This window comes from Hemicordylus capensis, chromosome 3 (genome assembly GCF_027244095.1).
Source record: "Hemicordylus capensis ecotype Gifberg chromosome 3, rHemCap1.1.pri, whole genome shotgun sequence".
Classification (NCBI taxonomy): Eukaryota; Metazoa; Chordata; class Lepidosauria; order Squamata; family Cordylidae; genus Hemicordylus; species Hemicordylus capensis.
In genome coordinates, this window is record NC_069659.1 from 167,404,751 (window position 1) to 167,425,794 (window position 21,044).

At 42.7% G+C, this 21,044-nt stretch overlaps 1 long non-coding RNA gene across 3 annotated transcripts; it reads right to left on the reverse strand.

Annotated features, from left to right (window-relative positions):
• Positions 1–1,955: 1,955 nt before the first annotated feature.
• LOC128351209 (uncharacterized) lies at positions 1,956–19,331 on the reverse strand. 3 transcript variants are annotated; one of them, XR_008319643.1, is made up of 5 exons: positions 18,572–18,652; positions 17,070–17,240; positions 6,319–6,383; positions 4,397–4,484; positions 1,956–2,530 (listed from the first exon to the last, which is right to left on the reverse strand). It is a non-coding gene; the product is annotated as an uncharacterized LOC128351209 (long non-coding RNA). The 3 variants fall into 3 exon arrangements; XR_008319645.1 differs by lacking the exons at positions 17,070–17,240; positions 18,572–18,652 and adding an exon at positions 19,063–19,331; XR_008319644.1 differs by lacking the exons at positions 17,070–17,240; positions 18,572–18,652 and adding an exon at positions 16,015–16,397.
• Between the last annotated feature and the right edge of the window lie 1,713 nt (positions 19,332–21,044).

The window sequence follows — 21,044 nt, forward strand, 5'->3', positions numbered from 1 at the left end:
CTATTCTGCTATCCCCTAGTATTGCTATGTCGATGATTTTAACTTGTTTTTCTTTCTTCTCGACTACAGTTATATCTGGTAATAATAAATACCAGTTGCAGGGGACCACAGCAGGAGAGATTGCATGCCCCCACCTCTTGCCTGTGGGCTTCTCAGAGGCATCTGGTGGGCCACTGTGTGAAACAGGATGCTGGACTAGATGGGCCTTGGGCCTGAACCAGTAGGGCTGTCCTTGTGTTATATGTAACCCCACATTCATTTATTATTTCAAATAATGTGATGTTGATTTGAAATTATTTTGCATTAGCATGCTGATGATATTAAGGGGCTTACTCAATACACTAAATACTTTAAGCTAGTGTTTGCCTGGCTGCTCCAGCCAGCTAGAAAGTTTAGAGCCCAATCTGCTGGGAAGATTTTTTGTACAAACTCCACTGAAAGAAATGGGAGCCACACAAGAACATAGTAGTGCTGTGCAGGAGCACAGCTCTAATTCATGCCAGTGGGCTTTGAACAGGAGTAATGAAATCTTATGTACAGTTCGCACTTGTGTTCTGAGACCGGCTCAAGGTGCCCCAGTCCATTCTACTCACTAAACAGTGAAAGAAGAGAACATTTTACGTGCAAATAAGAAGGCTGCTGAAGCCTCTCGGATGCAGGAAACACCCTACACTTCATTTGTAAGTGCATGTATGTGGAAGTGAGTCCCGCTGACTTAAATAGAAAATCATTTCCAAGTACGCATGATTAGGGTGACAGCTTTGGTGATTGACACTTATCGAAAGCAATTTTCAACCAATTTGTTTGAAGATGATGTTGCTGTCTCTTGTAATTTATCTGTTATTTGGCAGTTTACTAAATAAAGCGTAGAGAGCTCTTGAAAGTAGTTACTCCTCTGCATATGACAGTCACATATCAGCAGTGTACAGTAATTGCTCCTGCTAGAATATCTTCAGTGTAATGTGACGTCTTTAGTCTTCAGTACATGTATATCATAAGGTTTTTATGAGGAAAATATATATTTATAAAGCTGCAGAATCTCTCACACACACACACACACACACACACACACACACACACACACACACCCTGTTTTCTTTGGTTGCCCATGCCTAACTTAGAATACATGGAAGATATGCAGCCCTGCTTATAATACCTCCATAAACTCTCATCCTTCACACATTTGCAGTCAATGAGGATTATGCTGACCATGGAAATTGGTCTGGCATATGTTTTGCAATGTTTCATGAAAGCTGTTGAACAGATGGAATCACCCGGTTGTTTAAAATGGCTGATTAAGCAATATTTTCGAATGTAAAAAAAACCCAATGAAGCTATTTGTAGCTATTGCATAATCTCTTTTGCTGTAGCATGTTGGGAAATGTCATGAGTTCCTCTGCAATTTGTCTGTACTATAATTTTCAAGATCTCTGTGGGAGTAGATATATTATTACTGTATCTGTGCTTGTATTTACAGCCAAAAGAAAGGAAAAGAGAAAAAGACTTTCCCCATGTCCTGTAGTCCACTTAGAATAGTATCATATCACCAGCCTAGAAAATACCATTGCTGTGCTGAAGGCTCTTAAGGTGGGATGTGAGTATTATTGTAGCCAGTGGACTCCCTATATCAGCAGTTCAAAACTATGATGATTTTGTTAATAATAATAATAATAATAATAATAATAATAATAATAATAATAATAAAAAATATAAATTCAATTTCTATACCACCCTTCCAAAAATGGCTCAGGGCGGTTTACACAGAGAAATAAACAAATAAGATGGAACCCTGTCCCCAAAGGGCTGCGGAAATCTGGATCAACTTAATTCAGGCTTCAAAGCAAGATGTTGGCAGCTAGTTTCAAGTCAAGCTCATAACACAATTCTGGTTTTAGGCATCCCATTTAATGAAGGAGAAATACCATTTTTCTTCTGAAATGCCAAAGAGAGTTTGTATCACTTGGTATTTATACTGCTCTTTTTCCTTGCCAATAACTTCACTAAAAGTTTTTTTGTTTTTTTTAAGTGTTTCAGAAAGTTATCCCTGGAGGGCCAGACTAAATTTCCCTAAAACAGCTCAACTACTAACTGAATGTAAATCTGTATCATTAGTATTATCAGAAGTAAAAGCTGGGGAAAAAAGAATCAAAGATGCAGTCGATTTTGTTGAAAATCTCTGCAGTCTTTCAAGGATGGAAATGATGGGTTTTTTCCTCCCTGATGGGTCAAGCCGAGTTCCACCTCCACTAACTACATACTCTAATCCACAGACATACTTGCTTCCACATGGAATGCTGTGTTGCTATTTGCTTTTGTCTCTTTCCTTTCAAGGTTCAGATGGTCCTTTTTTAAAAAAAAGTGAGCGTCACTTTTACATTTATGCTATTAAAAGTTGCAAAATTATTCCAAGTCCATGGGTGGGAGATGAGTTTGATATGCCAAAGACAGCAGCCAATCAGTGTTGTCCACAGTTAGCTTGTGCATCTAATCTGAAAAAATTTCCTTGCAAATTCTTTCTCTGTGTTAGCCCCTGGAAAGGAATAGAAAATATTTGACAACATTGTAAGAGCATTTCAGAATGTAGCAACCCTGATTTTTAGGTACATTTGTATGTACCCTAAACTGTGTGTAACAGTATGTTCAGAGACTATTACTTATTTTACTTAATATTATTGTTATTTAGCAGCAATGCTATGCATTACGGCTATTTTACTTAGTACAGAGACCATTTCTTATTTAAAAAATGCTAGCATATAACAGGTTCTTTGAGAAAGAAAATCTTAAATAATTCAGAAGTTGGTCAGGTTTAACATATCTAATGGGACATCTGTATTCACTGGTCATATCTACCCTATAGAGATGTATGAGTAGGCCTTGAGACTGGTTCAGTTCAAATCTGGACCGGATTCAAACTGACCCAGCCTGGTCTGGTCTTGGTCGAACTGGCTTGTGGGCTGGCTTGGTGAAGATACTTGTAAAGGGGAATCCAGGGAGGATACTGGATTCATGTCCATTGAAGCCTCAGTGGATTCCCCTTTACAAATAAAGGGCATTCCCTAGTGTAAATGTGTGTGTGGGTGGGGGGAGAGGTAGTTTTTACCTTAAAAATTCAGGCAGCGGGGACAGCAGAGGCAGCTGGGTCAGGGAATGGGTCAGGGCAAGGAGACATTGGAGGCTGGGTCAGGGGCTCCTCCAATCCCCCACTGGCCTCCCAAATGACAGCCAGGCCAGCTGCAGCCCAGTTTGGCTATTTTCATGACCTCTGTGCATGCACGGAGGCCATTTGCATTGCTTTGCAAATCACGTGGTGATGCAAATGACCTCTGCACATGTGTGGAGATCACGGAAATGGCCTCCTCAGATCTCTCAACTGCTGTCACAACTGCCAGATCAGACTCTTCTCTTCTCTCCTTTGGAACTCTGCAGATTTGCTCCAAATGAGCCAACATGCTGAAACCATGCACATGCTCATTTTCAATAAATGGAAGTTGGAGCTATAGCAGTTATTTGTCAAGGGTGACCATTTCAAGTTTTGTAGACTTGTAACCCAATTCAGCTTAAGGAGTGGGCAGGTTCAGTCTTGATTGGACAGTGGAACTCCGACTCGTAGTAGCACCAACCCCTCTGAACCAAATCTGTGAAAATAATGTAATAATAATTATAGTAGGATTGGAATTAAATATTTTATATTCAAACCAAAACACAGAATCAATCAGTTTAACTCCTAACACAGATGAGCAGCGATGTGCAAACCAGTTTGAATTTGTACCAGTTTGAATTTGAACCGGTTTGGTTTGATGGTTTGAATTCGAACCAAACCAGCCATCAGGTTCGAGCTGCAGGTTCCAATTCGAACCAAACTGGGGGTGGTTTGTTTTGAACCAGTTTAAACTGATATGAACTGGTATGAACCTCCAAAAGTGGTTGGGGTAGTAGCTGGCACCCATGGGTACCTACCATCCAAACCGCAAAGCAATCGGACACTCGTACAATTTTTAATGAATTTTTGAAATTTATTTATATTTTCTTCTCATAGGGTATAATGGGACTTGAACCAGCCCATTATTCCCTATTGTGGAGCACCCATGGGTTCTAACAACCACCCAAACGCCGAAGCAACCAGACACTCCGATTTCTAATGAATATTAGAAATATTTTAAATCATTTTTCTCATAGGGTATAATGGGACCCAAACCAGCCCATTATCTCCTATTGTGGAGCACCTAGGAGCATAAAAGTGGGTGGGTGGTAGGTTTTGTACACATCCCTACAGATCAGCAGTCTTGCTGCTATTACTTCATAGCAAATAAGTTGTATACATGTCTTATGCAATTTAACCAAAAAATTACAACATTCTTCAGCACCCACAGGGGTGCAAGTCGCAATATCTACACACATCTCTTCTTGCCCTGTGCCACAGTCCTGTAGTCCAGTATTTTATAAATTCTTTTGCAGCAGTGGAGAAGCAAACTTGCTTTTAGATCCTGCAAATAAATAAAGGCAGTCCCATAAAATAATGTCTCTGCAAGCCTCCTTTGCTATTAGGCTGAAGCAGCTCCCTTTCTTGCTTGCTACTGGAGCAAGCTCCCAGAAATTTCTCCCAACACATATAATACAATTGTATATGTATAACTAAATTTTGCAGTATGCATTAACTTTTAACAATAGACATGTTGGCAGGTATGGATTTCACACAAGGTTAAGCGCCCAAGCTTTGGCCCAGCTTAACTCCCAATTCAAAATAACATTTTCCCAACACAAAATAACATGTCCCCATTCCCTGAGAGAAAAACTCTCTGCATACTTACAAATAAACAAAAACCCATAAAATAATGTCTTGGCAGGCCTTCTCTGCTTTTGGGTCGGAGCAGCTCTTTCTTTTGCTTGCTACTGGGAGAAGTTCCCAGAAATTTCTGAAGCCTACTGAATATGCTCCAATGTCAATTAAAGGAGAGGGGAATTCACTACACTCTTTACTAAGCACTTCAGGGTAGATTTCTGAACACTTCTGAACAACCATTGTTGTTGATAAAGATGAGAGTAACAGCATGGGTTACAGACTGTGAGGTAGGGGTGTGCACAGAAACTGTTTTGCCGGTTTGGTTTGAATCTGAACCAGATTCACACTGATCCAGCCCAGTCTGGTTCCATGTCCAGCAGAACTGGGTCTGGTCCAATTCGACCACCAAACTGAGCTAAACCAGTTTGAGGGATATACTTGTAAAGGGGAATGTGGCGAGGATTGCTGTGTTGGGAGGGCAAGCAGTGGACAGTGGCCGGGGTAAGGAGCTTTACCCCTCTCTCGCCGCTGCCTTGAGAATGCCCCTTATGGTCCTGAACTGGTTCACCCAAACCGGGCCCAGTTCAGTCAGATCAACCCTGGTTCAATCCATGATTGAACCTTTGAACCAGCCCTGGTTTGAGGCACACTGGTTTGGGATGAACCATTTGTGTACACCTTTACTGTGAGGCCACTTTTGAGCCAATGCTTTCCCCAGCACACTTAAAGAATGTGCAATTTCATTTAAGCCCTGAAGAATCCTGTGTGGCTTAGTATGTGCCAAAAATCACATCCACACACAATCTGGCAATTTAGGAAATATGGTACAGAGACCTGCAAAAATGTACAGATTTGTTTTTGCAGTACCTTGTCAATAGCCATTACTCACTGAACACTTGTGCACATGTACCCATACCTATTCTGAAGATTGTGCATTGAATTTATCTTTAACAATTTTATTATATTATTGTAATAATTCAGAGTTTTTTAAATGCTGAATTATTTGTTATGCCTTACTGTACTTATGATCCCTAGGTGGAAGGAACCCTTCAGGAAATAGATTACTCCCGAATCCCCTAAAGGGAAAGTACTAGGTGTATTCTCAGGCGTGAGTGATAAACAATGGTACTTGTGGTGGTTCTGATATCCAAGTTATTGTTTATGGGATGGGTCAACAAATTACTGCTGCTTTTCATTGTTACAAAACAGTGTTAGGGGAAAATATCTATCAGAATAATGATGGAATTTAATAACTTTCAAAATTTGGCTTTGAATGCGTTCTCCTGAAGGAAACAACATGTAACCCAGAGGTGCAAATTACCTCAGGATCTCTCTTCTTATTGCCTGTTCAACAGAATGGCAAGAATGGGAGATGCCCACATTTTAAAATCTTGCTTCTAGAATCACAATAGTGGGGGCCCAAAACCTTGCACCAGAGGCATGTGCCATATGCTGCCTCTCCTTCCTTTATTCAAGTGGTGGTGGCAATACTGCTGCTGCCACTTGATTTTGTGCATGTACCTGTAGCATACTCTCACCTTGCCTCCTTACAGCAGTGCAGTGTGCACACTCTCCTCCACCTCCTCGCTCATTTGCTCCTGGGCTGATAATGAGAAGGGGAGGAAGCAGAAGAAGAAAATTCATCTCCAGCACTCTAATGCCCTATAAAGTGCATGCCTCACTGAAGCATAATTAAGTTGGATTTTCAAAATGACAGCTTATCTTGCACCACTACATTATTCTTCATGTATTTCATGGTGGAAATGGGCCTTCTGAAAAAGCATATGTTCTGTAAAAAGCAAATAAAGCTTTTTGGGGGCAGGGGGTGGAACCCTTCATAAAATCCAGTCACAGATGAAGTTCACCATGCTGTGACTGGAAAAAAATTACATTTGTTGTTGGAAAAATAACCATCTTTTGAATATTTTTGAGGCCTATCAGATGCCACTCAATACCGAAATAGATGATGTAGCTATCCGGTGGTAGAGGTGTGCAGGGTCCGGTTTTTGTGGCTAGGTCTGAATTCAACCAAATTTGGACCAAACCGTGGGTCTGCAAACCAGTTCGGCCAAACAACTGGGCCAGCTGGTTGGTTCAACCGAACACACTCAAACTGGTTCAACGGTTCAAACTTGGCTCCATTCAGGGCAGCGAGGGGGTGAGGGCAGTTCGGTGAGAGGCATCGTTAAAAGTAAATGAAGTCCTTACCAGCAGCAGTACTGAAACTGCCTAGAGAAGCAGCGCTCCCCCCGCCCACCACCACTTGGGAGTGGCATCTTATAGGCTTTGGTTATCATTCCTCTATCTTGTACACATTGCACGAGTGGGTTAAGCAGAGGACACATGACAGCATGGTATACTGTGCTCCAAAACCATGCAATGCACCTATTTGGAGCAGCAGTTTGATCTAACTTGTCACACAGATGTGTATATAATGAGGCTGTACAAACTCATGCTGTTAGCCTTCTTATTTAACAAAGCCTAGTATCCCATCTAGCATTCTCTTTCTCTCCAATAAAGTTTCATTTTTAAACCATTCTTTCATTTCAAAGTGTGTTGTTCTACAGCTAGGATGGTTTAATCAGTACTTGTTTGACAAACCTGTAAATCAGCATTTGATCCTTTTTGTGGCCTTTCTGGCAGATATAAACCTGCCTTCTGTGATTAATGTTGAATTCCTGCCTGAAGTGCAACAGAGCTTTTGTTTAAACAGTGTGGAAAACTCTAATAACTAGTCGTTTAAGCTTATGTACAAAGATGGGCCTTGTTTACCTCTTGGTTTTTGTTTTCATTCTATGATCCTTTACTTTGAAGCCCAAGGACAGGGCAGGTTCTCAACCCTCCCAGTAAATTTCAGAACTACCAAATGATTTCAAGCCTTTGTAGGCAGTAGCCTGGCCCACAAAACTGGCTTAACCTAGTTCTAATTGCATGGAAGTCAGAAAGGTATGGGTTGATTCACACTGCCAGCTTCACTATCAGGCCGGTGAAGGCCACCCGCTCGCCTGCCTTGGGCAGCAGATTTTGGGGTCGGAAAACAACCAGTTGTCAGCTATTTAGTTTATTGTTTTATTTTCACCACCATGGAAGAAATATTTGGATTTTCTGCTTCAAGCACTAAAATGCATTGGGCTATCCCTCCCCTTCCCTCTGGTGTTTAGGCCCAATACAAAGGCTCATGCTTCCCCTCTCACTTCAAGGGTAAACGTCATATGAACAGAGGTCAACACTTGCATTGCCAGTAATTGGCTTCTCTTTTATAATCTGTCTACCTCATTTTGAAGCAGGTAAATTATGTAAAAAAGAAGCCCAATCTTATCCACTGCATATAGGGCTGGATCCCAGCTAGTACTTCTATGAACAGAAAACTTGATGTCCCAGAAGAGGAAAAGAACAATTTTAAAAATTCCTCTGCAGTCCCCCTGTGCCTCCTGAAAATGTGTCCCCAAGAGCTAGGGGAGGGCAACAATGGCAGATTTGTGGGAGGCACCACTAGCTGTAAAGGAAAGGGGGAATTGGTGAAAATCCCCCACCCTTTTTCTGTTAATGGAAGTACTAGTTGGGATTACGGTTGCAACATGTTCAGGATTGGCCCAGACAGTCCAGAAACTGGACTTCTTCTCCAGGAATTTGATTGGGAAGATTTCATTAACCAATGTTACCAGTTTTTCTGGTGCTTCTCTCCAGGCATTGTACCTACATGGTGTCAGTATTTAAAAGCCCCAAGTTCTTATCCTTTTTCTAGCACTAGTGCTGCCAACTGACTAGGGTAACTCTTTATACTTGGTTCAGTAAACCATTTTCCCTCCTTTCTAGATCATCTCTAGAATCAGCAAGAGTCTGCTGAAGGCAGCAATAGGGGACACCAAGTATAGAAGAAGAAAAACAGAAATGTAACACAATTGTTACACTGCCTGATGCCGAGGTGTCCAGCAACTCCTCTTATGTGCTGACCCTGGATCAGCGTCAGTTTGTGACTCCTGAGGATGTGGACAGGTTGCTTGGAATGGTGCAGCCTACCACCACCTGCCCTCTTGACCCCTGTCCGACATAGCTTATACTACCTGGCAGGGAGGCTGTTGAAGAGGGCCTGGTAGAGATTATAAATGCTTCTCTGAGGGAGGACAGGATACCTCCTTGTCTCAAGTAGGCAATCATTAGATGGCCTCTGAAGAAGCCTGCCTTGGATTCCTCAGAGTTAAGCAACACAGGCCTGTCTCCAAACTGGCGTGGTTGGGCAAGGTGATTGAGAGTGTGGTGGCCTCCCAGCTCCAGGAAGTCTTGGAGGAAACTGATTATCTAGACCCATTTCAAAATGGCTTCTGGGCGGACTATGGGGTGGAAACTGCCTTGGTCAGCCTGATGGATGATCTCCAACTGGGAATTGACAGAGGGAGTGTGACTTTGTTGGTCTTTTTGGATCTCTAAGAGGTCTTCAATACTATTGGCCATAGTATCCTTCTGGACCATCTGAGGGGACTGGGGATGAGAGGCACTCTCTTGCAGTAGTTCCACTCCAACCTAATGGGCAGATTCCAGATGAATTCTCTTGGAGACTGTTGCTCTTCAAAATCTGAACTTTCATATAGTGTCCCTCAGGGCTCCATATTGTCTCCAATGTTGTTTAACATCTACATGAAGGTGCTGGGAGAGATCATCAGGAGATTTGGTGCAGGGTGTTATCAGTATGCTGATGACACTCAAATCTATTTTTCCATGTCAACCTCATCGGGAGAAGGCATAACCTCCCTAAGTGCCTGCCTGGAGGTGATGATGGGCTGGATGAGTGATAACAAACTGAGGCTGAATCCAGATAAGATACAGGTACTTATTGTTGGGGGTCGGAACTTGGGAGACGATTTTGATCTGCCTGTTCTGGATGGGGTCATGCTCTCCCGGAAGGAATAGGTACTCAGTCTGGGGGTGCTTCTAAATCCCAACTTCACCCTGGTGCCTCAGGTTGAGGCAGTAGCTGATAAGCCAGCTGCGTCTGTTTCTTAAGAAGAATGACCTCAGAATGGAGGTACATATGCTGGTAACTTCCAGGCTGGACTACTGCAATGCGCTCTATGTGGGGATGCCTTTGTACATAGTCAGGAAACTGTGGTTGGTACAGAATGTGCTGGCTAGGATGGTCTCTGGGTCATTTAGGAGAGACCATATTACTCCTGTGTTGAAAGAGCTACACCAGCTGCTGGTAAGTTTTCGGGAAAATACAAGGTGCTGGTTATTACCTATAAAGCCCTAAACAACTTAGGCCCTGGGTATTTTAGAGAACATCTTCTTCGCCATAAGCCCCGTCACCCGTTGAGATCTGCTCGAGAGATTTATCTACAGTTGCCGCTGGCTCATCTGGTGGCTACTCAGGGACAGACCTTCTCTGTTGCTGCCCCTGGGCTTTGGAATGCACTCCCTGTTGAAATAAGAAAACCCCCCCCCCATCTCTGGCAACTTTTAAAAAGGCACTGGAGACATATTTGTTCATCCAGGCTTTTAATTAGATTTATAGTTTCAGTACTTTTAATGTTGTGTTTTAAATGATTTTAATGTCCTTTAAAAAACGATTTTAACTGTAAACCACCCAGAGATGCAAGTTTTGGGTGGTATAGAAATATGTTAAACAAACAAACAAACAAATAAATAAATAATATCCCAACTGTATTTAAACAATAGTTATTTTATAAACTGTTATTAAACCAAGTAAACCCTCATAGAGGTTTCCTTAATTTCTCACCTGTACTTGTGTTATTGTCCTTATATTTATTTCACATATTTGATTGTGTTTCCTGAAGTGGAACAATCCTAACCCTCTCCTTGGCAAAGAATGCTGTAGCGAAAAATGAATGAAGCAACCGCCAAGTTCCCCTGTCAAGCACTTTTCCCAATCCCATTAAAAAAAGTACCTGATCACAGTGTAATCCAGCCCTTAGAACAAGCCAGCACAATTTGACTCACCAAGCCAAGTACAGTTCATCAGCCATATATTCATTCATTCATTCATTCATTCGATTTCTATACCGCCCTTCCAAAAATGGCTCAGGGAGGTTTACACAGATAAATAATAAATAAATAAGATGGATCCCTGTCCCCAAGGAGCTCGCAATCTATTTGTGGCCTGCCAGCTGCTTGACAATCTCCTTTCCCCCTGCAATCTCATGATGTAAGCAGTAAAATTTGTAGGTTTATCAAGCCCCTTTTGAGTGGTACTACATGTCTGGTGGGCTGCATTCAGCTGGGAAGAGGTAGCAAGAGTACTCTCTGAATTATGGCAATGATAACTGTAACAAGAAAATCACTCATAGGTCCAGATTTAGTAGAATGACTCCAAGTACTGTAGGGGAGTGACCATAATTATTTCAGTTCTAGGGGCGGTATTTCTAAGAACATTGTGTTTGGAACCAGGTATGTGTCGCAGTGATAGGGTTCCATTTACACAACCCCTAGATGGCACCTGTTTTCATTAAAAACTCGGTGGCTTAAAGATATTCCGCAGGCATTACTAATAGGCACTATCACCTGTTCAGATAATGGAAGGTAAATATTTGAGAGGAAGGAAGCTGGATGTTGTTACTGAGAGTGTCCTTTGATTTTATCACAGGGATGGTGCCAACATTTTGAAAAAGTGAAATTCAAAGACAACTTCAGCATTCCTCCTCCAAGAAACATCCAAGAGTTTTCTGAGAAGAAATGCTTTTGGACAATTTTTTATTTAAATAAACAAAATGACTTGCTCTTAATATTAAAGTTTAATATAGCATATTTTTTCTTCATGTCATCATGTCATCAGTTAATAGTTCTGAACTACTGCTGCAAGGAAACAGTTTGTCGTGACATATTTTACACGTCGCTTGGATGCAGACGGGATGATTGCTGCTATATTTAACATTTGTTAATTGATGCATAATGGTTGCTGTCAAGCGCCCTGCCATTTTTACAGACCTCTCTGGCAGATGCTCTTCCCTGATGGTGCTAACAATAGGAGAGCCTATTTGTACACCAATCGAACCCGTTGCTGGACTGTGGCCAAGATTTTCAGTTTGGGCTGTCAACTAGCTAAAGAACATTTAGCTGATTGAGCAACTGTCTTTGAACTGATTCATGAATCAATTACATTTTTTTTAAAAAGTGCATATTGCCAAAATGTGCATAGTACAGGCACCTTTTTTTTAGGTACTGAAGAAAGTATGAAACAACTTCCACACGAATAAACAAACGTTTCCTTTTATTGTTAGAAATACATGCCATCTCTAATATTTTCTTTTAAATTTCCTCTTACATTATTACACCAAAATCAAAGAGTCTCTTTAAAAAAGTATCTGCTAATTAAAATTGGCTCAGGGTTGCCAACTTATGAACCAGCCTTGGTAGCAGTGCCAAGTGTTTGACTTCTGGGAATTAATAGGGTTTGAATTTTAGGAATTGTGAAATGAGATTTTCATGCTGCAGAACACTTCACTTGTTGACTTCTGCTGAACAAAATGTTGTGGATTGGACGAACTGTCCTTAGGTATGCATATGTGGAAAAGGCCCAACTTCCAGATCTGGAGTCAATAAAAAATTATTGGAGCAAGGCCTTGCTTAGAGGTGACCCCTTCCCAATGGGGAAATCCTAGCTAGATTTCTTGCCAGAAAAGATAGATGTATGATGGGGTGTGGGGCACTGGAAGCCAACCTCTCTCATTTATTTGGGGGGTGTCCTGTGATTTTCCTTTTTTTGGAAGGATACTGTGTAACTGTCAGAGTGAACATGAGGCCAAAGAACTCCTAGGTTTGAGGTTTGACACTCCTCTGAGTGTCCTCCTAAGTATGTCTCTGGTCACAGATTTGGTTCTTTAAAAAAATTAGTTTATTAAATATTAGAAATATACATTAACGTTACAGCAAGATGGTATGACAAGATAAAGAAACCTTTGCAATATGCCAGGAAGAAAAAAGAAGAAGAAAATGAATTTGAAGGCAATGGGCAGATTCCTCCACATGGGGGTGCAATGATGGTCCCGGGCGGTGGGGGGGGGGGAGGCTTCAGTCCCACGTTCTTTGGCCCTCTGCATAAGATTGGAAATGACCTTTCACATTTCATACCTCTGAATCCTTCCCAGCTTGTCACCATTATTCTTTAAGAACGAGGTGACCCAGAACTGAGCACTATAATTTCAAATAAATTCGTAACTAGTCGTTACAACCCACATGGCAAGGCATCACATTGCTTATTTATGTTCAGTTTGCTACTCATAATATACCCCAAAACCTTCTCCAAAGATTTGCTACCTAGACAGTTATGATCCATATTACGCATTTTACAAGATTTATTCCCCTTTCAAAAATGAGATTTGCGAGAAGCCTCACATGTCATACTTGCATGCATGCATGCAAACATACATACATATGTCAAATGCTAGATTGGTTTGCCATGAAAGAGGTTTGGGGCTTTTAGTCTTACTTCTTCCCTTTTGAATTACGTTGTCTGTCATTTTCTCTCATAGATACACATATGAATTTATATGAGTGTGTGTGTGTGTGTGTTACTAAACAAAATAGCAACACTTTAAAATTCAATTATACTCTAGCAGGGATTCTCAACGTGTGGATCCCCAGATGTAATTGGACTTGAACTCTCATAATTCCCAACCAAAGGCCACTGGGGCTGGGGGTTATGGGAGTTGAAGTCCAATAACATCTGGGGACCCACACGTTGAGAAACCCTGCTCTAGAGCAGGGCTTCTCAAACTTGGGTCCCCAGATGTTGTTGAACTACAACTCCCATCATTCTCAGCCACAATAAATGGTGACTGGAAAGTTGTAGTTCAACAACAGCTGGAGAGCCAATATTGTCTACCCCTGTCCTAGGGAATCCTGCTGAGAAATTCTATTATGATCTGCTATTCTGAAATAAGATGTTAGCCACTCAAATGATAAACAGCCTTAGTTATATCTGCCCAGGGGGTGGCACCAGGGTGGCCCAGAGCAGGTTGTAATGGGTGGTAGTGCCCCAATGGGTGCAAGGAAGCTACCACCCAGATTTCAAAGAAATTGGGTAAAGGGGTGATTTTTAAATGACTTTTGAAGTTGGCATGTATGTCTTTGGGGTAGATCTTGGGCAGAAAGGGGGTTGGGGGGCCAGAAGAGTAGGTCAGGTGGTATTGCCCCAATGGGTGCCTGCTACCACCCAGATTTCAAATAAATTGGTGAAAGGGGTGATTTTAAATAAATTTCTTAATTTTGTGCCTCTTTAAGCTTTCCCCCCAGGGAATAATGGGGATTTCAGCAGCCCCATAACTCAACTTGAGGGGCACCAGGGTGGCCCAGAGTGAGTGTTTGCGTAGTGCACATAGGATGCCAACCACCCCCAAACCCACAAGGCACTGGGCTTTGTTGTTTCTGAGGTGTTCTGAGAGTAGATTCTCTGGTAGCAAATGAGAGTGGATTCATTGTTTGTCATTGAAAATTGAGAATTGATTTTGTACTGCCATACGAAATGCCAACCATGTCAGAAATATACCTGACAGTTGTGGTGTTTTTTGTTAATCCATTCCTTGATCCAGGCCATCTTTTGAATGGGGTTTTAGTTATTTGCATTCCAGCCCAGGAGTAGAGGCGGGGCTAACTAACAGCCAGCAGCAAGAGCACTGAAAAGCAGTCTGCACTTGCCTCTCTGTATATCATATCTATTTCCTTAAACTATTAATATTCCTGATTCCACTCTGCTGCCTTGTCCTTGCATACCAAAATTCTTTCCCTTTGATTCTACAAGAGTCAATCGTTGATCATTCATGACAAGAGCTTTCATTTTTGCAATGATTTCCTTAGAAAAGGATGTTGATGGCCACCCACAGGGATTATCATCTTCACATGAGGTTCTGCCCTGCTTAAATTCAGTGCACCACGGCATCTGTGGATTATGTGGAGGCAGAGTCTCCCCATGTCTCTTGCAAATCTGCATGGACTTCCTGCATGGACATGCCTTTCAGGCACAGACCTCTTTCTTCTCCATTTTCAATTTTCTAGCTTAATGCTTCACAGAATGTCCATAGGAAAAAAAGGAACAAAACCTATGAATGCCAAATTTGTTATGGAGTCCTCCAAATAGTTATAGTACACACTTCTCCTTCTTCTTCTTCTTCTTCTTCTTCTTCTTCTTCTTCTTCTTCTTCTTCTTCTTCTTCTTCTTCTTCTTCTTCTTCTTCAGTTGCTTCTCCTATTGGAGGTTAGCTATCGTTAAGGCTACTTGATCTTCTGACACTGCATCTCTAAATAGCGATGTAGTGCTTCTACCATACCAATCTCGAAAGTTTTTCAACCACAATGTTTTCCTTCTTCCTGCCCTCCTCCTGCCCTCTATCTTTCCTTCCAATATTAATTGCAAAAGACAATATCTCTGATGTCTCTTCACGTCCCAAATATTCCAGTGTCCTTTCCTTTATTGTTCTTAAAATTTCCATGTTTTTATTCATTCTTCGCAGAACTTCTAAATTGGTGACTCTATCTATCCAGGATATTTTCAGCATTCTTCTATACATCCATGTTTCAAGAGCCTCGAGCCTCTTGCACATATTAGTGAGCGTCCAACTTAGTGAGCGTCCAACTTTCCATTCCATAAAGCAAGATTGGGAAAGCATAACACTTAGTCATTCTGATCCTTAAATTCAAATTAAGTCCATGGTTACATAATATTTTTTTCATTTTACAAAAAAGCACCCCTTGCTTGCTCTAGTCTTGATTTTATTTCTTGTGTATTATCCCATTTATGATTTAACTTGCAACCTAAATACTTATATGATGTTACTGTGCCCAATACATTATTTCCCACTATGATGTTTGGCACATCAGGCTGCCCCTTTGTAATAACCATGCCTTTAGTTTTCTTGATATTAGTGATCAGACCACATTGCTCATTTGTTTGTTTGTACTATTCTGTTTAACATTCCCTGCATGTCATTCTCATTATCAGATATTAATACTGTATCGTCGTCATACCTAAGATTATTTATTCGTTCACCCCCAACAGCAATTCCTTCCTCTACCTCATATAAAGCTTCATTTAATATTGCTTCGGAATAGATATTAAACAAAAGAGGTGAAAGTATGCATCCTTGTCGAACACCCCGCTTGATATTTATAAATTCTGTCAGTTGATCCTCAACTCTAACCGCTGCTTTTCGGTCCTAGTAGAGATTGCCAATTATACTAATGTCCTTGTCATCTAACCCAATCCCTACATCTCTGCAGACTTGTACCTCTTATGCCTGTCTTGCAGAGGCTGCACAAGTGGTCCTATCAAAACCAGGTGGGCTAGCTCTTCTCTCTCTCATAATTGGCATCACAGCCTGCAACATTAAGGTTCACATGTTAAAATGTAAATCCAAATCCAATTAATTTAATATGGTGTACCCTATCAAAGGCTTTGTTCTAATCAAGAAAACACAGAAACACATTTCTAGTAACATCCCTATATCGCTGAATGAAAACTTGAATACCAAAAAGTGCCTCTCTTGTTCCTAAGTTGTTCCTAAATCCAAACTGATTTTCACTTAAAATATTCTCACACTTGTGATAAATCCTTGAATGTATTATTCTCAAAAATATTTTAAGTGTGTGGCTCATGAGACTGATAGTTCTGTATTCATTGCAGGTCTTCACATTGCTTTTCTTTGGAATTGTGACAAATGTAACCTATCATCAGGGATAATTACAGAGTCATATATTGAATTAAATAAATCACATAAAATCTCTATACCATGTTCATCTAATAATTTCAATATTTCAATAGGTATCTTATGTGGAACAACTGCTTTACCTTTTTTCACTAAATTTATAGCCTGTTTTATTTCATCTTTCTGAATTATAGAGCCAGAATCAGTTCTTCCAATATCAAGGTTATCCAATCTTTCATCTTTAAATAGTTGTTCAACATATTTTTTCCATGCATTAAGTTTTTGTTTTATGTTAGCACACACTAACAAATTTAAAAACTAATATCTCATTTCTTTCTATATCATTCTATGAACTTATTAATCAACCCTTGTACTGGCCAATGACAGTTCTATTCGATTCTTTTCTTCATGCTTGCTAATCTTGGTGACACTTTTAATCAATTTAGGTAAACCAGAAATTTAAAAAAAGTAAATATATTATTTTAATGGCTTTTCCCTGTAAAAAGGCCTACTTAATTCACTGAGCTTCTGCAGAAGAGTGATATAGGCCTAATTTGTGGCTGAAGTTAGCATCGAGCTGCAAACTACATTTTTGGAATTATAACAGAAACCATAGGAAAAGCTATAGCTAATATCACCTCTTGTCAAGTTGGCATGAGAGAAGTAGGGATGTGCAAACTGGCTTGAGTTCGAGCTGGTTCGTCCTCAAACTTGGCTGGGTCAAAGGCTCGTCCCTGGCTCACCCTTGAGCTGAACCAGACTAGTTTTGGCTCAAACTCAAGCCGATCCTCCCGGCCGGTCTGGGGGTTCTAATATTAAAAACATTTTTTAAAAAAAACAACAACAAAACACCGCCTCCAGTGGGTGCTACCATGGCCGTGGAGGAGTATCTGGTGGTTTCCCCTCCCCCCACCAGCCTCCCCCTGGTCTCTAATCAGTCCGGGCCATTTTAGTCCATTTTTGGCCCATTCTGGGCCTCTTTGTGCTGGCAGTGGCCATTTGGGAGGCTGCCATGAAGCACACTGGCCATCTTACTTAAATTTTGGGGGAGGAGAGGAAAGACATTTGGAGGGGGAGATAAATATGTTTTGGAGACTGAAAACAGGATTCATTAGGTTTGGCAGGGGTATTTGGTAAATTGAGGAGAGCACTCCTCAAATATTTGTGGAAGATCTGAAAGACAGCTTGCCCTATTTTCTTCTGAAATCTGTCACCATAGGGGAGTTTGGGGTATGTTTTAGGATGCACTGAGGCAGGTGTAATATAAAAAGAGAGCGAAAGCAAGCTTTTCAGCTGTGAAATGAGCCTGTACTCAGCTGAACTATCAGATAAGCATGCCAGTCAGTCAAATACTGGTTCAAGCCAATGGGCACAACTCTTTGCAACTGCACTCACTACTGCTCTGTTGAGGAAAGTTATCAAAGTGCCCACTGATAGATGCTTGAGAGGGAAGAAGGGCAACCTCCTCCTGACGGAGGCACCTATCTATGGAGCACTTTGTTATCTTTCCCAAGTTGGAAGAGGAGAAGGTGATGGATGAAGCAGCAGTAAGGGGCATGAGGTCAGGAAAGGGCAAGACTGACCGTTGAGCCAATGTTCAATTTACCACTATGCTCATCTATCCTCTCTAATAAAATGCTTGGTGTCCGTCCGTGGACGGACACCAAGCGTGTGTCCGTGCCTCCCTGGGCCGTTCTGGGCATGCGCGGAGCAGAACGGAGACAGACAAAAGGCGGCCATGTTTTTGAGACTGTCCGGCCGCGGGGAGGGCAGATGCGGCTTCGGCAGCCGCTTGGAGACAGAGGCGGCGGCGCAGGCAGCGAGGACAGCTGCGGCTTCGGCAGCCGCTTGAAGACAGAGGCAGCGGCAGAACCCAAACACCCGTGGGCGGCATTTCCAACACGAGCAGCGGAGCAGCCAAGCGGCCGCCATGAAGCCGGAGACGAGACGGCGGGGGGAAATGGCCGAGGCGGCGGCAAAGCCGCCACCTCGGCAAGAGCAGACGGAGACCGGGCCGGGGAGACGGAGGCCGGGACCAGGGGCCGAGCGGAGACCACCAAAAGCAATTTAAAAAAAAAAAACCCCTCCGCCGTTGCCGCCGAACTCCCACCCTCCCTCCCAACTTCCGAAACCACCTTACCCCGGCCCGTGTCAGTTGGCCGAAAACAGTCCATAATTGAAGAGAGAGAGAGGAGCTCGCAAACAGAGCTCCTCTCTGAACAAAGGCTCTGCCCCGAACTGACAGTATGGATGCGAAGGTCCCAATAGGCGTCCTTCGCGCCCAAAGCGCCAGTTCAGGAAGTGGCTTTGCAGAGACAGGAGCTCTGCTTGCCAGCTCCTCTCTCCCTCTTCAATTAAAGACTTCCTTCGCCCAACTGACACGGGCCAGGGTAAGGTGGTCTCGGAAGTTGGGAGGGAGGGTGGGAGTTCGGCAGCAACGGTGGCGGAAGCTTTTTCTTTTAAAAATTTCAACAGCCTCCGCTCGGCCCCCGGTCCCGGTCCCGGCCTCACACAAACACACACACACACACACACACACACACACAAAACATAAAGGGGGGGGGAAGGCTAGCGCCCGTTATTATAACGGGCTAAAAAATACTAGTATATATATAATTCTCCTAAACATACCTGTCGCTAATCCCATGCATGGCAGCTCTCGTGAGAGTTTGCGAGCAGCTGCCTGGGGAATAATGACGGGGATGGGGAGACAATGGCGGTGGCAGCCGGTTGGCCAGAAGAGGCGGCAGCGGGCCGACCCAGCCAGTGGGAGCAGGCGGCGGCAGTGGACGACCCAGACGGCGGGAGCAGGAGGCAGCAGTGGACAACCTGGATGGCGGGAGCAGGAGGCGGTGGTGGACTGGCCTGGGCCGACCAGCAGGAGGAGGCAGCCACTACTGGGAGTGGGAGGGAGGAGGAGGTGGGGTGGGGCGAGAAGCAGAAACCACGGGAAGCGGGTGGGGTGGAGAGGACGCAGGCTGGCTGGCCAGCCCTCCAGAAAGCATGGGAGAGGGGGAGAGAGAAGTGGGTGGAGGAAAAAAGCGGCTGGTCAGCCAGAAAGCCGGGCATGCTGGCGGGTGGGTGGTGGTGGAAAGCAGCGGCAGTGGGTGGGCCATCTGGAGGTGCAGATGCTCTGTGCTCGACCCAGCTAGTTTTTAAAATATTACATCTGTCTCCATCCTCAGTTCATGCAGAGCAATGATGAGACCTAATAGGTTTGGTTAAGTTAGTGTGTGGAAAGGGTTCCTGTTGAAGGTAGAAAGTGTGAAGAACATTCATATAACCAAATGTGGCAAAATGAACTATGATAGAGAGTGCTGTGTTAAGAGATGCAAATGTATGTATATTTTGTAAATGAATACAATCTAGTATATCCAAAATAATTTAAATACAACTATGCACGCTCAATGAATGTGCTTTAGAGAATCTCCCTTGTTTTGTCTTTAGCATAGGGTAAGGGATTAGCAACTGGAGGTCCATGGGCTAAACCACCCCTGCCTGAGAGATATTTTTTGGCTCTGGGGTTGTTCACAAATGAGCAGAGAGAGCAAGCGAGAGAGAGTTTGTGTGAAGGGTTGGGAGTGAAATCTGAAGTAATAGCAGTTTTGGGTTTTGTTTTTTTTTTACATTTTATATCCTACTCCCCCTCCAAGGAGCCCAGAGCGGTGTACTACAAACTTAGGTTTCTCCTCACAACAACCCTGTGAAGTAGGTTAGGCTGAGAGAGAGGTGACTGGCCCAGAGTCACCCAGCTAGTTTCATGGCTAAATGGGGATTTGAACTCAGGTCTTCCCAGTCCTAGTCCAGCACTCTAACCACTACACTATGCTGGCTCTTGCCAGCATGTCACTTCTTGGCATGGGAGTCAGAGCTTTGGACTCTCATTCCCTTCTCAAAGTGGCCCTCCAAAAAATCAAGTTATTGACTAAGGCTCTTTCACCCATCAAAATCCGTCCTGTCTGGAAAGGTTGTCTCGGGCTATATCTTTCTGTTGTGCAACCATTGTCTGCCCTGATTGAAGCTGAAGATAGGCTTCTATCCTAATTTTGGCACAGGCTCTGGGAATTGTTCTGCATTCCTGATATATTCTGACAAGTACAGCATCTTAAATTGCTTGTCTCCTATTTTCCAGGATGGAACACATATAAACAAGGAACAATGAAAGATGGTTTCTCCTTCAGTGCAGACTCAGAATAGTTTAGAAATGTATCCCCCCCTCCCCATAGAGCTTCCTCCTGTTTCCTTGTGAACTAAAAAATTAATTTGATTTCTTTGACGAAACTGGTAAATCAGTCCAGTATCCAGCTGTTTTACTCAAACACTGAAAAATCTAATCTAGATGCATAGAACTGTTCTATGTATTTATTTGACTCAAAGATGTATATTGATGCACCTACTGTAAATAATTCCCCTTCTAATAAATTCACAAGTGAAAGAGGACATGTTCTGTCCCTGTTTTGCTTCAGCATGTCACTTTAGCGTGTACTGCTGTTCATATGTGACCTGGTGTGGTTGTGTTTCTCTTCTCCTGAGCTGGGGCAGGCAGCAGAACAGTACAGGAGAGGCAGGCAGGACTGTGGGCCTGCCCCTATGCTCTAAAGGCCTGTGGGTAT